The following is a 14,733-nucleotide window of genomic DNA, read 5'->3' as shown; positions in this document are numbered from 1 at the left end:
ATCCAAGAATAAAATCCATACTTATTTCCTCCCATGGCTTTGATGGAACGGGCAATGGCTGATATAGTCCAGTATTGTGGCTAAATCCTTTGGCAACTTGACAAACCTGGCAACTCTGTACAAACTTCTTCACATCTTGTGAAATCTGAGGCCAAAAGTAATGTTCTCTAGGAATGGCAATGGTCTTATCTTGACCAAAATGTCCTGCCATCCCTCCACTATGTTTCTCTTTAATTAGATTTTCCCTCATGGAACTCCTTGTAATGCACAATTGGCTGCCCTTGAATAACATACCATCCTAAATCAGATAGTCTAACCACCTAGTTCTATCTACAACAACAGGCTCTTTACAAGCTTTCCACACTTCAGCAAAATCAAGATCTTCAGGGTACAGATCTTTGAATTCATCAAACCCAACTACTTCAACCTACATTACTGTAAGCAACAACTGTCTCCTACTTAGTGCATCTGCAACCCTGTTAGATTTTCCACTTCTATCTTTCAACACAAATGTATGGCTCTGCAAGAACTCTACCCACTTCATATGCCTCTAATTCAATTTACCTTGGCTATTTAGGTACTGTAATGCCTGATGATCAGTATACAAAACAAATTCCTTTGGTAACAAATAATGCCTCCATTTCTTTAAGGCTTGAACTATTGCATAGAACTCTTGATCATAAACAGAATACTTCTTCTTTGCATCATTCATTTTTTCACTAAAATATGCAATAGGCTTACCTTCTTGGCATAATACAGCCCCAATAGTGCTACCACTAGCATCACAATCCACTTGGAACACCTTTCTAAAATTTGGAAGTGCCAACATAGGTTGTTCTATCACCTTCTTCTTCAGCAATCCAAAACTTCTTGTAGCTACTGCAGTCCATTTGAACTCTTTTCTCTCCCCTCTTATTGTGTCAGTTAGGGATACACATATGCCACTAAAATTCTTAATAAACTTCCTATAAAAACTAACCAGACCATGAAATGATCTTACCTCAGTAGCAGACCTTAGAGTAGGCCATTCCAAGATGTCTTTTACCTTCTCTGGATCCATTTTGAGACCTTCAGGTGATATAACAAACCCCAAATAGATTAACTCCCTTTTTGCAAAGATACACTTCTTCAAATTAATTAATAGTTTCTCTTCCCTTAACCTTTCAAGGAAACTATGAATATGCAATAAATGTTCTTCCAAAGTCTTGCTGAAAATTAAAATATCATCCAAATAGACAATAACAAATTTTCCCAAGAACTTCTTAAGTACCTCATTCATAAGCCGCATGAAGGTGCTCGGGGTGTTTGTCAATCCAAAGGGCATGACTAACGACTCATAAAGACCCTCCTTGGTCTTGAAGGCCGTTTTCCACTCATCTCCTTCTCAAATTTGTATATGGTGATAACCACTCTTGAGATTTATCTTTGTGAAGTACTGAGCTCCACTCAAGCAGTCCATAAGATCATCCATTCTTGGCAAAGGAAACCGATATTTGATGGTTATCCTATTTATAGCTTGAGAGTCTGTACACATCCTCCACTCTCCATCCTTCTTTGGTGCCAATACTATAGGTATTGCACATGGACTCAGGCTCTCCCGAATCAAGCCCTTCCTCAATAGCTCCTGAACCTGTCTATTTAGCTCTTCTATTTTAGTAGGAGTCATCCAATGAGTAGCCTTGTTAGGCAAACTAGCTCCTGGAATTAGATCTATCTGATGACTAATTTGGCTTACTGGTGGCAATCCTTCTGGAACATTATCAGAGATAATATCTCCAAACTCACCTAGTAAATCTGAGACTTCAAGTGGTATTTCACTACTACCCTCTTTTTCTTTCCTAGGAATCAAAGCATAACACATATGCTGATGTTTCATTCCATCTAAAAAATTTCTTCCATCAACAAGAAAAATCCTAGCACTGCTACATACCTTTTCACCTTCCCTTTTCATGGGCTTCAGTTTGTGGCGAACTCCATCCTTTGTTAGAGAGTATATGTTCGCATGACCATCATGTACTGCATGTCTATCAAACTGCCATGGTCTACCCAACAATAGATGGAAAACATCCATTGGAATAACATCACAGAGAACTTCATCATGGTAACTCCCAATTTTGAATTTCATGAGACATTGTTCACTTACCAGGACCTTATGATCATCTTTTACCCAAGCAATCAGATAGGGCTGGGGATGTCTCTCCCTCTTGAGCTTTAGCTTAGAGACCATCTCTTCTGATACCAAGTTATCAGTGCTACAACCATCAATGATCACGTCACAACATTTATCCTCACACTTGCATCTGGTACGAAACAAACTCCTCCTTTGTCCTAGTTCAATTTCACCACTTAGTAGGACCCTTTCATTCACCAAAGTCTCTCCTCTTTCTGCATCCTCTGAATGTGATGATTATGCATCCTCATCTACATGAGCAACCCTAGCTTGGCCCTCAGCTCTCCTATCTATCCTTCCCTGTCATTGAGGGCATTCAAAGGCACGATGACCTTCTTCATTGCAATGGAAAAAGGTAACACAGAAGCCTCCCCTTCCTTGTCCACATCCTCTACCTCTTCCTCTTTGATTTCCAAAGTCTTGATCATGGGAGCAATTGAGACCCTCATTCCTCTGGTTTCTGCTAGTACCCACATCTTCATTTTTCTTTTGGGTTTCATTTCGTCCCCCAGATGACCTACCACTTCCCCTTCCTCCTTGACCATGCCCTCTTTGTCTTCCTTCAAACCTCTTATTCAACTTCTCTTCAACGCATAGGGAAAACTGGTATGCTTCTTCAACGCTGGTCACTCTTACCAGACTTAATTCTTTCTGGATGCTAGGTCGCAACCCACTGATATAACAAGCAACCTTCTCCTTATTTGCTTCTGCATGCCCTACTCTAATCAAAAGTCGATAAAACTCCTTTGTATATTCTTGGACTGATCTTCCTACTTGCTTTAGCCCATGCATCTTCTTAAACAAATCAAGCTCGTAGTCCACAAGAATGAACTGCTTCTTCAATTTGTCCACCATGCAATCCCACCTTGTGATCTTTTCCTTTCCTCTTCTATTTCTTTCCAATTGAACCTCTTGCCACCAAATTTTGGCATGGCCTTTTAGTTTGGCCTTTGCAAACTTAACCCTATCTAGGTCCCTAACATCTTCATACTCAAAGTATTCTTCCAGTTCATTGATCTAGTCGATCAACTCATCTGGTTTCAGATTTCCTAAAAATACACCCACATCAATTGTAGGTCTTTTCCCAAATTTAGTAATGGCCCTTAAAACCCTTTCCTCTACCTGATTCAAAACTTCCCCATCAAATTCCCCTTTTGGTCTAATTTATTCTTCTTCATTGTCATCCTCACTATCATCACCTGCGGCAACATTTGTTCCTCTACGGAGCTCCTCCTGCAATGCTTGTACTTGCCTTTGGAGGGCTCTAACCTCCTCAAGATTAACAGCTCTGACCCTTCCACCATGCTCTCTTCATGGAGGCATCTTCTTAACTCAATCCCACAACCACATAGTCCTAGTGCAAACTGCCTCACAGTCAGCACTCTGTCTACACACTCAGGAAAACCAGCTCTGATACCACTTGATTGAGACACAACCCACGCACAAAATGGACACAACAGGAAAAGGGAAATTGTATTAACTGTGAAAATAAGCCAGTACATTTAGTATAGAGAAAATAGACTTCAAAACATGCCCTAAGGGCTTACAATAACTTAAATCTAGAGATAATTTCTCCTTTTAATACCTCCTCTCAATTTCCACTCCGAACTGCCTTTTACAATGCCAGAAATGTCCTTAAATAGACCTCAGAGGGTTAAGCACTAGGAATACATTCTAGAAAGTACTAGTAGGCATCCACCGACCAAGTAGAAGACTCCAGAAGCTGCATTAGAAGTTGATGCATATCTAGAAGAATCCAAAAATGGTAATCAAACTTTCGGGAGGCATAACTTTTGAACTATAGCTCTGATTGACGAACCGTTTAAATTTTTGAAAAGCTCTTGAAGCGTTGTATAGCCCTATGGACCAGATCCACTCATCCCCCATTTTTTGGCCCTTTTTGAGGTCATTTAATGTCCCTAACCTGACTTTGAAGCATTCTTAGGAGGTCTCCAAAACTCAAAAAACTGCGATAACTTTCAAACCGTGGGGCCTTTTGACCTGATTCTTTTTTTGGAAGGCTCTAAATTACAATTACATTCATCTGGCCAATTTACACCTCTTAGTTCACCAAAATGATGGCTCAATTGCATACTCCTATTTTTTTTGGCATTTACACGTATCCCAAGGTGTTCAAATACTCTATCCTAGAACACTGATAGTGGAACTATGAGAGTTGGAACCTTTATTTGACCCAAATGGGTATCCAAAAATGAAAACACATGAAACAGAAACTAAGTCTAAGTATATTTTTTTTAGGTGACACAGGATTGCCCTTATACCTCTGGATGCTCCTGCATCACAAACTGACAAAGTTTCTTTACTCACAAATTTCATCCTCTCAAATGAGAGACATAAATTCCCAATTTATATAGCAACCCAAAATAAATAAATGGTGTATATCAATTAAATGAATGGTGGAGATTGAATGAGTGTTCATTTGGAAATAGAAGTTTGCGTTTGAGAGAGAGTTAAATGATTTGTTTCCTTGTTATTTTCAAATTCACTCAATGTTTCCATTATTCTTAACTCAAAAAGAGATTTTGGAGATTTTGTTAAAATTGTATATTTAAACTCAAATGATAAATATGTGTAGACATTTAATTCAAACAATTAATAAATTCATTTGCCGTGTAATTTTAGAAAATGTAAAATTAATTTAATCAAAGTATTAGAAAATTTTAATTGATTTAGTGGGTTTAATAACAAAGATGTTGATATTAATGAATTTATTATTTTAAAAATAAAATAAAATAATTTATTTATTTATTTTAAATTATTTTAGTGACTCTTGTAGATTAATGATTTTCTATAGTTGGTACCTAAAATCAAGTAGAGTCAATTAGGAATTTGTTGATCAATTGAAAGATGAGGAGAAAATTAGATTTTGAGACCAATTTTAGGATATTACGAATATATGAGTACAAGGTATAATATCCATTATATTTAATAGAATATATATTTCATGATCTAATTAACATTATTACTATAACTAAACAACATTAACTATTTATGGATTAATTATCTCTGACAATTATAATTGATTATCATTAATAATAATAATGTTGTAGGGTCAGGGTGTCATAAAAATATAGCATCTAAAATTAGTGTGGAAAATGATAATAGTTGAAGGGCATATAACAATATCAAAACATGTTGAATTGAACTATAGAATGATATATTGGATGGGAATACAAGTGTAATATTAATATTTGTTACAATGTGGGGAAGAAAAAATAGTGTTGTTTGGCCAAATAACATGACAAGTAATAGTGAAAAAAAAAATGCTCAAATTTTCACTTCCTAGAGATACAAATATCCAACAAATCAAGTTGGCATCTAGCATCATGCACATATTACTTGCAAGGAAGTTCTATAATACCCTATACATTCCATGAGAGAAAATTCATGTCAAAAACTCTTGCATGTCATCCTTCTCCCCCAAGGAGGAGATTATGTGAATCTAGGAGAATAATTTCCATCAAAGATGATTCTCTACTTTTTAGAGCTACCATCAAGATCTTCTCTATAGCCATCTAGGTTGTGAGACCTTCACAAGGGCTAGGAATAAATCATGGAAGATTCTTGTGGATTGTGAACCCAAATAGGCTAACAGAGACTCATAGACAGTATTTTCCCCTATCCAATGGGTTTTGAAAATGATGGGGGCTAAAGACACACCATCAGTGTGGCTAGCACATCCATAGAAGTCAGTGGAACAATCTCCAATGAAGCTTGGAAAAATAAGATAGTAATTATTTCAAAGGGAATAAATTTTTACCCTTGCACACAACAATTTTCCATTCATCTTTTTAACCATTCTCAATAGTCTTAGCTTGCATCTCCTTGATAGGAGCTCACTTGCAATAGCTAGTAGGAAGTCCTTGATTTTATGCTTAGTTGATTGACACTGATAAGAGATGTTTAGCAAGTTCAAATAAGGTAGCTTATGGGTGAAGGTATGAGCCCTAACCTAGATGTCAATAGTTTCTTTGAAATCACAAAAAAGGTTGAATTCAACAGAAAATCTTCTTTGAGGGTGAGTATTGAAAACTTTTTTAGTTCCATTCACACCACCCTACCAAGGGTTTGTGCAATGGCATGGATAAAAAACCAACTAGGAGCATGGAGAGTAGGGAACTCAGCCCATATAGGGACCTTTAGTTTCTTGTCATCTGAGACATAGAAATCTTGGGACCAGCACTAAGAAACAAGAAGAAAATACCTAACTATCTAGGTCTTGTGCTTAAAAAATGTGTCAGACTGAGAAGGGTTTGCAAACTAAAATAGAAAAAATCATGTGGTGAGGCTTTGAATGCCTTCAATCGAGACCCTATAAGGATTACATGCCTTGGTAACTAGTTCATTAAGAATGCTTTTAAGAGGATTTCTACCCACAAAATATCCTATCAAAGTATGCTTCTCTAACTAGTCACAAATGTTAGAAAAATCTTGAATGTTAAAAAATGATATTAGGGGGGCCTTACCTTGTGAACCACTTCTGAAACAAACTTGTGAGGGTATTTTTTATGGAGGCACATTGAGCATTTATTGCAACAACTCCAGCACCAATATCAACTACTAGGCTAAAGTTAGTCAAAGCCATAATAATAACCCATAATCCTCCTACAATAAATGCAATATGAGAGGTGTAATATACATACATGAATTTAGAAGAAAAGTTGTACCACTTGAAAATGCCTAGAATAATGATTTTTCATTCTCTCTCCTTTTCATCCTATGTATATTGAGCATCTATTACAACAACTCCAGCACCAGTATCAACTACTAGGCTAAAGTTGGTCAAAGCCATAATAAAAACCCATAATCCTCCTACAATAAATGCAATATGAGAGGTGTAATATATAGACATGAATTTAGAAGAAAAGTTGTACTACTTGAAAAACCCTAGAATAATGATTTTTCATTCTCTCTCCTTTTCATCCTATGTATATTATGTTGGCATAACTGATTTAAAAGTTGCTAATAACATAAGAAGGGTTATGCATTGTATTATTCATCAATTATTGTTTGTCATTGGTGTTAAACAATTGACTTATTATTTCATGTTGTTACTATATCTTAAGAAATTTTATAGGTTGAGGGTATCAATAAGAAATAGGGAAGCACCTTATTGGGTAACATCTAGAATGATAGATAAGAATAGTTAGGTGATGGATTACCTTCTCAAAAATAAAAAGGTTATCAAAAATTATAATCTTATAGGTGAGGTTATCTTTTATCAGTTAAGTTGGAAATTAAAGATAAATTTCTAGGTTAACTGTTATGGTATTTTTCAACAAGTTTCTACATGGATGGAGAGATTTCTTTAAGATAGCAAGATTTAGGTTTAGGTTTCTCAAGGATAAAAAGGAGAATGAAATATGGAACAAATATTTGAATAGCAACTAGAAAGAGAAAAAAAGCTATCAGAGAAGAGGAAGAAGGAAGAAGAGCAATTAATGGTAAGTTGTTATGTTGATGACCTTCATTGGATCTGATATAGAAAGGTCATGCAAATTATAGATTATTATTATTATCTATCTTACTTTCTCATCACTGTAGCAGTCTAAATCCCTTAGAGGGTGACCTTAATTGATCCATCGTAAAGGCTCTAACAAGGTGACATTATTAGATTAGAGTGTAAAAACAATTTAAGATTCCTCCTAATAGAGTAAATATCCTAATAGATCTAGGGAGAAATAATGTAATTAGGTGCATTTAATAGTGTTGTATACCCCTTAATTAGACAATCTCCTAACATAATGTATTCCAAAAGAGGAATTTATTTTGTAGAAACCATTATCACACTATGGTTTTCACCCTAATCAGTTTTCCATGAGATAAATGTTAGTGCTACAATTATTTGATGTTTATATTTTTTATTTTGGATTTAATTTCTATTTAATTGATAACAAAGCTATAAGTATAACTAGATATTATTGATAAACTATAAAGAATAATGTAATCTAGAAGAGGACTTTATCATAATGTATTCCAAAAGAGGACTTTATTTTTTAGAAACCATTATCACGTTATGGTTTTCACCCTAATCAGTTTTCCATGAGATAAATCTTAGTGTTACAATTATTTGATGTTTATATTTTTTTTTTTGGATTTACTATCTATTTAACTGATAACAAAGCTATAAGTATAACTAGATATTATTGATAAACTATAAAGAATAAGATCAAGATAAAAAGTTGAGTTTGATGATTACTGATTCAATCCCCCAGTAATCATTCCTATTGTGGCCACACAACATGCCCCATTTTTTTCTTGAAAATGACGACCCCCTCTTTTCTTTTTGGATAGGGGAATTTGTTTTTCAAGAATAAGGAATCTAGTCAGGATCCCTAGAGGATGGGTCCCCTTGTGATTATAGGTGAGTCTAGGATATCTAGCCAGTCAATCTCATTCATGGTAGGGAAGCTAGGAAGCCCAGTTTGGTTAAGGCAAAGAAAAGGTGCACACATGTACACTATCTCACATGTGCACCATTAAAGGGTGGGCTATGTGTACTCAAAACCCATCACCCTAAGGGGCACATAGGTGCTATAGTGAAACTTGCGCCATCAAGGGTGCACTAGTTGTACACCTAAGTACCTTGTGTGCCCCTCCTCCTAGTCATTTTCATTCATGGTCATCTAAGTGTCACACCTTTGCACCCATCAAACTATACATCATCCACTCAAAAAACTAGGGTAAACTTGGGGTGCACATGTGCACCCTTGCAAGGAGTGCATGGTGTAAAATTTGTACCACATGCATACTTATCACAAGTAACTCTTATCTCTACAGCACACACCCTAGATGGAAGTGCACATGTGCATGTGCACTACTACACATGTGCATGACAAACTTCCATTAGGACAAGAGGTACACTATGTGTACCATGTGCATGTGCATAGGTTCACTTGTTGTACAAGGTGAGCTAGTGCGTCAAAACTAGTTTTGAGGTCTTTTTATCAATTTCTTCTCTATTTTGCTATTTTTTTCCAATTTGTCTTAGTTGTTAGGAATTTTGATGACCTCCTAAAAAATCATTTGGTCCTCGTGTGAAATAATTTGGTCCTCATGTGAAATAATTTGGTCCTCGTGCGAAATCATTTTGTCCTTGCACGAAATTAAAATTTTGTCATGAGTCTTCGTGTGGCCCTGCAAAATTCTTCACGTGAAATTAAAATAATGTCATTGACTTTTGCACGAGCCGTAAAACTTCTTTGTGTAGCTCAAAAAAACTTCTTCGCGCAGACTATAAAGGTTTCTCACGCGAGATGTTGTGTCAGCATTTCCACTTTTGGTCTGATTTAGCTATCTGCGATCTACATGTTGCCCTTTTTTGCATCCTTTTATCACTCTTTGTCTACAAACAGTCCCAAACAGTGGCATCCTGCTTAGCTAATGACTTGTGATCCATACTTTAACTAGTCTTGTCTCTCAGTTATCTTTCTCTTATCCTTTAGTGTTTGTAGTACTCTATGTCATGATAGTCATAATCTTTGGTTGTTCTAGCCTTCAAATCAGACTATTCATACCTTATTATATTGCACTCTTATCTTTCTTTTTTGAGACTATGTTCTAGTCTGATCCTTGTCTAAGCTTTTGCTTGTTGTCATTATCTATGACTGTGGCAACTTGACTTATGTTTTAAAACTTGGCTGTCACTACTTGAAACATAGTACATCAAAATGGCTAACAACAACTGTGCTAAATCCAATATTCCTAGTGAGGAAGAAAAGCTACTTATTGCAAACATGAAGCAACAAATTCAATCAATGAGCACTCAACTTCATAGACTAAAAGAAGAGGAAAACACATCATCAAACAAATTCTCCTTGAGAGAAAATTTCCCTTCCTTCCATGAAGACCAAAAATTGCATTCTTGTGATCTTGAATACAAGACATCTGAGAACACTTCACATATGCCCAAGAAATCTAGGAATATCTTTGAAAACAAACCTTGGGAACCTAAACCAAAGCATGATTTCACACCTTTGGGAAAATCATATGAATTAACCTTGGAAGAACTTTTTGAAGAAAAACTCATTACTTTACCTAAGCTCACTTTGGCAGGAGTTTCCTTTATGAGTAACTATTGTGCCTATCATAGACATAATTTACATAAAACTTCCCATTGTAAGGAGCTGAAAAATAAGATCCAAGATCTCTTTGACAGTGGCATAATTCAAAAATCTAAGCTCTCAACTACTAAAGATTCTACTCTCAAGAAGGATCAACCTCATGAAACCATGTCTAGTAATGGTTCAAACACAACTTCTACTTCTTCCAACATACATCCACCTTCTAAATTGTCCAATCTTTCCAACCCATATTCACCAAAAGAACTCACTACTCCCCCAGTTGACTATGTGTACTCTCAAAGACTACCTTTAAAGGAAACTCAAGCTAATCTTGACTTAGCTGCAAACCTCTTCCATACTACACAAAGCAAAGATCCAAAACCTCCATGTGTTGCTCCTACTGTTATCCCCAATCCAACTATTCCTCCATTGTCCCTTCAAGAGCCTATTATGGAGACTCTAGAAATATATTTGAATACAAATTCAGATTTGGTTTCATGTCAAGAGGACCACTTAAATGATGAAGGAACAAGTGTTGATCAAGATCAAGATTCCTTCATCCCCTTTCAAGTCTTCCAAGATCTCATGCCTCCATCTCAAGAGCCACATAGTCCTCCATCTCCCATGTCATGCACCTCTACTAAGCAAGATCAAGATATTCCTTCCACCATCCTTAAGGAGACTATAAAAGACCAAGAGAAGGATACTTTTCCTATGTTACCTAAAATTCGTTTTGAACAGAAAAGTGTTCCCTCGCTCTCTTCTTCTACCTCGCTACATTCACTTCCAAACTATGCTCAAGCTTTAAATACTCCTGTCAAAGGTATTGATCCTATAAAAATTACTCATAAATCTATTAACTTTGGTCATATTTCTCACTATAAAGATGCTGATATCCATACTCATGGTCCATTCACATCTTCTAAATCTATCCTTGGTCCCTACCCATCTAAGCTAAAACCTTCAAGTCTTCCATCCATATTGGGACCTTATGTTCCTCTATCTCCTGCTTCCACTCTTAGCTCATTATACATTCCTCCTACCCTCCCCCAAGATCAACAAAGATACACATACTTGAACTCTTCACATTCACCTTTTCATCTAAACCAGTCATGTTGGCCTCATTCATCCATAAGTCCCAAGTCCTTTACAAATAATTTGGATGATCAACTCAAACACAAGCGCATGAATCCATCCTCAAAAGTTCACTATGTCTCATCTAATCGACATGTGAATGTCAAGAAGGAAAATACACAAAAGAGACTGCAAATGTCCACTATTCAAAGAGCTTAACCAAAGAAAGTATGGTTTCTTAAATCTGTTATTGAAGAAATGCATTCCAAAGCATCTAATGAAAAATCAAAAGCTATATGGATTCCCAAGTCTCTTTTGAAGGACTTGAATATCGAAAACAAATCAAAGTTGACATTCAAGCTTCCAAAGGCTTCCACTCCATCTTCTTCCCAACATCTTCCTAAAAAGGTTTCAAAACCTTCTACTCCACCCCTCTCCAAAATGGATTTTCTACCTCATATATCTAAGCCTCAATCTATTTCATCCATATTTCCTCCATCATTCCACTACCCTTCAAGGTGTGTGTCAATGTTGATCTTTCCTAATATCTCATCCACCCTCATGAGATCCTCTAAATCTTATGCCTGCTTGCCATCCTTTCTTGTTTTAGTCTTCCAAAACCAACAACCTTATCCTCCATCTTCCTCTCATTTTCCTATCTCCCCTTGTCTTATCATAACTTATCTTTCTTATAGGCATGCTATCTAACTTGAGAAAGTCTTGAGTTCTTTCCAAAAACTCTAAAAATCAAAAAAAAGAAAAAAAGAAAAAAGAAAGAAAGAGTGCCTTGGTGAAAACCTGGAAACAGGCGCCTTGGTAGAAAAAGTAAAGATAAATAAATTTTTCCTATGATGAAAACCACTTCTTGTGGCACCTTGGACTAGTACCATGATGAAAACTTAGCAAACAGGTGTCATGCGTAATTCTTCCATCGATGAAATCCTATCATGATCTTTCTTATCCTTTAGATGTCCTCATTCTTGAACTCATTCACTCATAACCTCCATAACAAACTTTGTTATCCTATTCAATTAACCCTTTGGTCTTGATCAACAAAAGAAAGAAGAAAACTCAGTTCTTGGAAATCTCTTGACATGGTCATTTTCTTGGATTACTTACATGATACCCTTCATTACACCATGAGCTTATATTGTTATATCCTTTTCCCTAGCTTGGGTAATCTTGTGAAGGCTTTCCTTGAGGGTAACATTCACCACTTCATACTCCTTTCTTATCCATCTCCACTTATCCACCAGCTTGCTACTACATGTCATCCTACACCTTGCTAGACACTGGAACACAATCAAGGTGATCCTTCTTGAGAGATAGTAATCTCTGAAAAAAATCATAAAAATTAGAAAAAGTCCTGAAAAAATTGTTACCTTGGTGAAAACCTAGCAATAGGCAGCTTGGTAACACCAAAAAAAAGTGAAAAATCTCAAAAATGCAAAAAAATCAAAAAGAGAAAAAATACAAAAAAATTGAAAAATAAGAAAAGTTCCATTGGTGAAAACTTGGAAACATGCATCATGGTAGCAAAAAAAGGAAAATACAGCCAAGAAGGTGAAAATCTGGTAAATAGGCGCCTCTTGTTCCCAATGCTCCATCTTGTAGCGCACCTTCAAGCTCTCTGTACAGTCACTTTCATGCTTTTTCTTTTTTGCTTTTCCTACTTTCCGCTCATGTATCCATGGATTGAGTCTTGTTATAGCTTGAGGGAAATCCCCCTTAGTGTTAGTATTTTTGAGATTCTCATAGAATCTCCTTCACGACAGTCACTAGTGGTCCTCACTGTGTCTGCCTATTGTCACTAGTGTCACTCTTTTTGAGATTCTCCTTATGGAATCTCCTTTGCGACAGTCACCAGTGGTCCTCACTGCGTCTGACTACTGTTGCTAATGTCACTCTTTTTGAGATTCTCCTCATAGAATCTTCTTCACAATAGTCAATAGTCATTTTGACTACATCTGCCTACTATCGCTAGTGTCACTCTTTTTGAGATTCTCCTCATAGAATCTCCTTCGCGATAGTCACCAGTCTTTCTGACTGTGTCTGCCTACTATCACTAGTGTCACTCTTTTTGAGATTCTCCTCATAGAATCTCCTTCGTGGCTGTTGCTAGTGTCACTCTTTTTAAGATTCTCCTTGTAGAATCTCTTTCGCAATAGTCACTAGTTGTTTTAGCTGTGTCTGTCTACTGTTGCTAAGTCATGTCTCCAGATTCCTTTATGGAAAATCTCTTGCATCACTCACTAGTTGTCCTAGTTGTGTCTATCTACTATCGCTTAGTTCATCTTAGGTTCTTTACCATGAAAATTCCTCTTTGACCTCAATCACCAGTCATTCTAACTATGTCTGCCTACTGTCATCACCCTACTGATGAGATTTCTTTCAAATGTATTCTAGACATTGACACTTGACATCAATCCCGAAAACATTTAACTCTAAAATGATATAATTGTTTGGATATGCTGAGCATTTTCTTTATTTACTTTGTTTTTCTTTATCATATCTCCTCAAGAAACTCGATGATGTCATCTTTGACTAGAGAAGCAATGACTGGGGGCATGATCTTTTCCTTTGTTTTCTGTTTGTGGTTTAGTTCCAATTAGTTGATGCATTCCTATAAAAGGGGTGTCCACTATAAGAGCCTCCATCTCATATTGGATGGCTAGGTGTACATCAATTCCTTTTATAAGAATACGTCAATAACGTTGGTGCTTCTTCTTATTTCTTGGAGTGAACTCTTCATGCTACAGTAAATACTGATACTTGTCCTACTAAGTGAACGTACAGGTTGCTGCGAGTATATCTAGCACACTTCTGTCTCAAGTTACGAATGCAAGGGTCATTGCAGACAAAATGAATACTGAATACTTAGCATACGAGGGATCTCTTGTGTGTTTGGTGTGCCTATCATGCAAGCAACATTCAGGTCATCCTAGAGTTTATGCTCTGATGCTTATGTTAACTTGCTACATTAAAAGGGATAAATGTTCTGGTCATTTTGGCTTCTTGTGCCTCGAATGCTTACATTTAATCCTGACAAACCAATAACGTATGCTATATTCATATTTCCATGATTGCAATGTCAGTGGTAATTGTATAAGATATGAGCTTTATTTTATATCTAGTGATGATTAAATATCGAGGTTCAGTAACTAGACCTAGGGTTGCATTTAACATACTCTTGCATTACATACTTCACTTGCATAAGCATGTGATTCAATTGCAAATCTACTTTCACCTTCTCTGATGAGGGATTGCTGAACTCTTCAAAGTATCATGTTCTTTCATGAACTGCACAAATGATTGATTAATCACCCTCTTGGCTACTTTGGTTTCTCTAAACCCACTTTTTGGGATCGAATTTGAAATCTGACACACTTAAGTGGCTCAAAATGC

Source organism: Cupressus sempervirens, chromosome 8, assembly GCF_028749045.1.
Source record: "Cupressus sempervirens isolate cs-2001-9-10 chromosome 8, ASM2874904v1, whole genome shotgun sequence".
Classification (NCBI taxonomy): domain Eukaryota; kingdom Viridiplantae; phylum Streptophyta; class Pinopsida; order Cupressales; family Cupressaceae; genus Cupressus; species Cupressus sempervirens.
The sequence above is the reverse complement of the archived record's forward strand: the minus strand, read 5'-3'. Positions refer to the sequence as shown.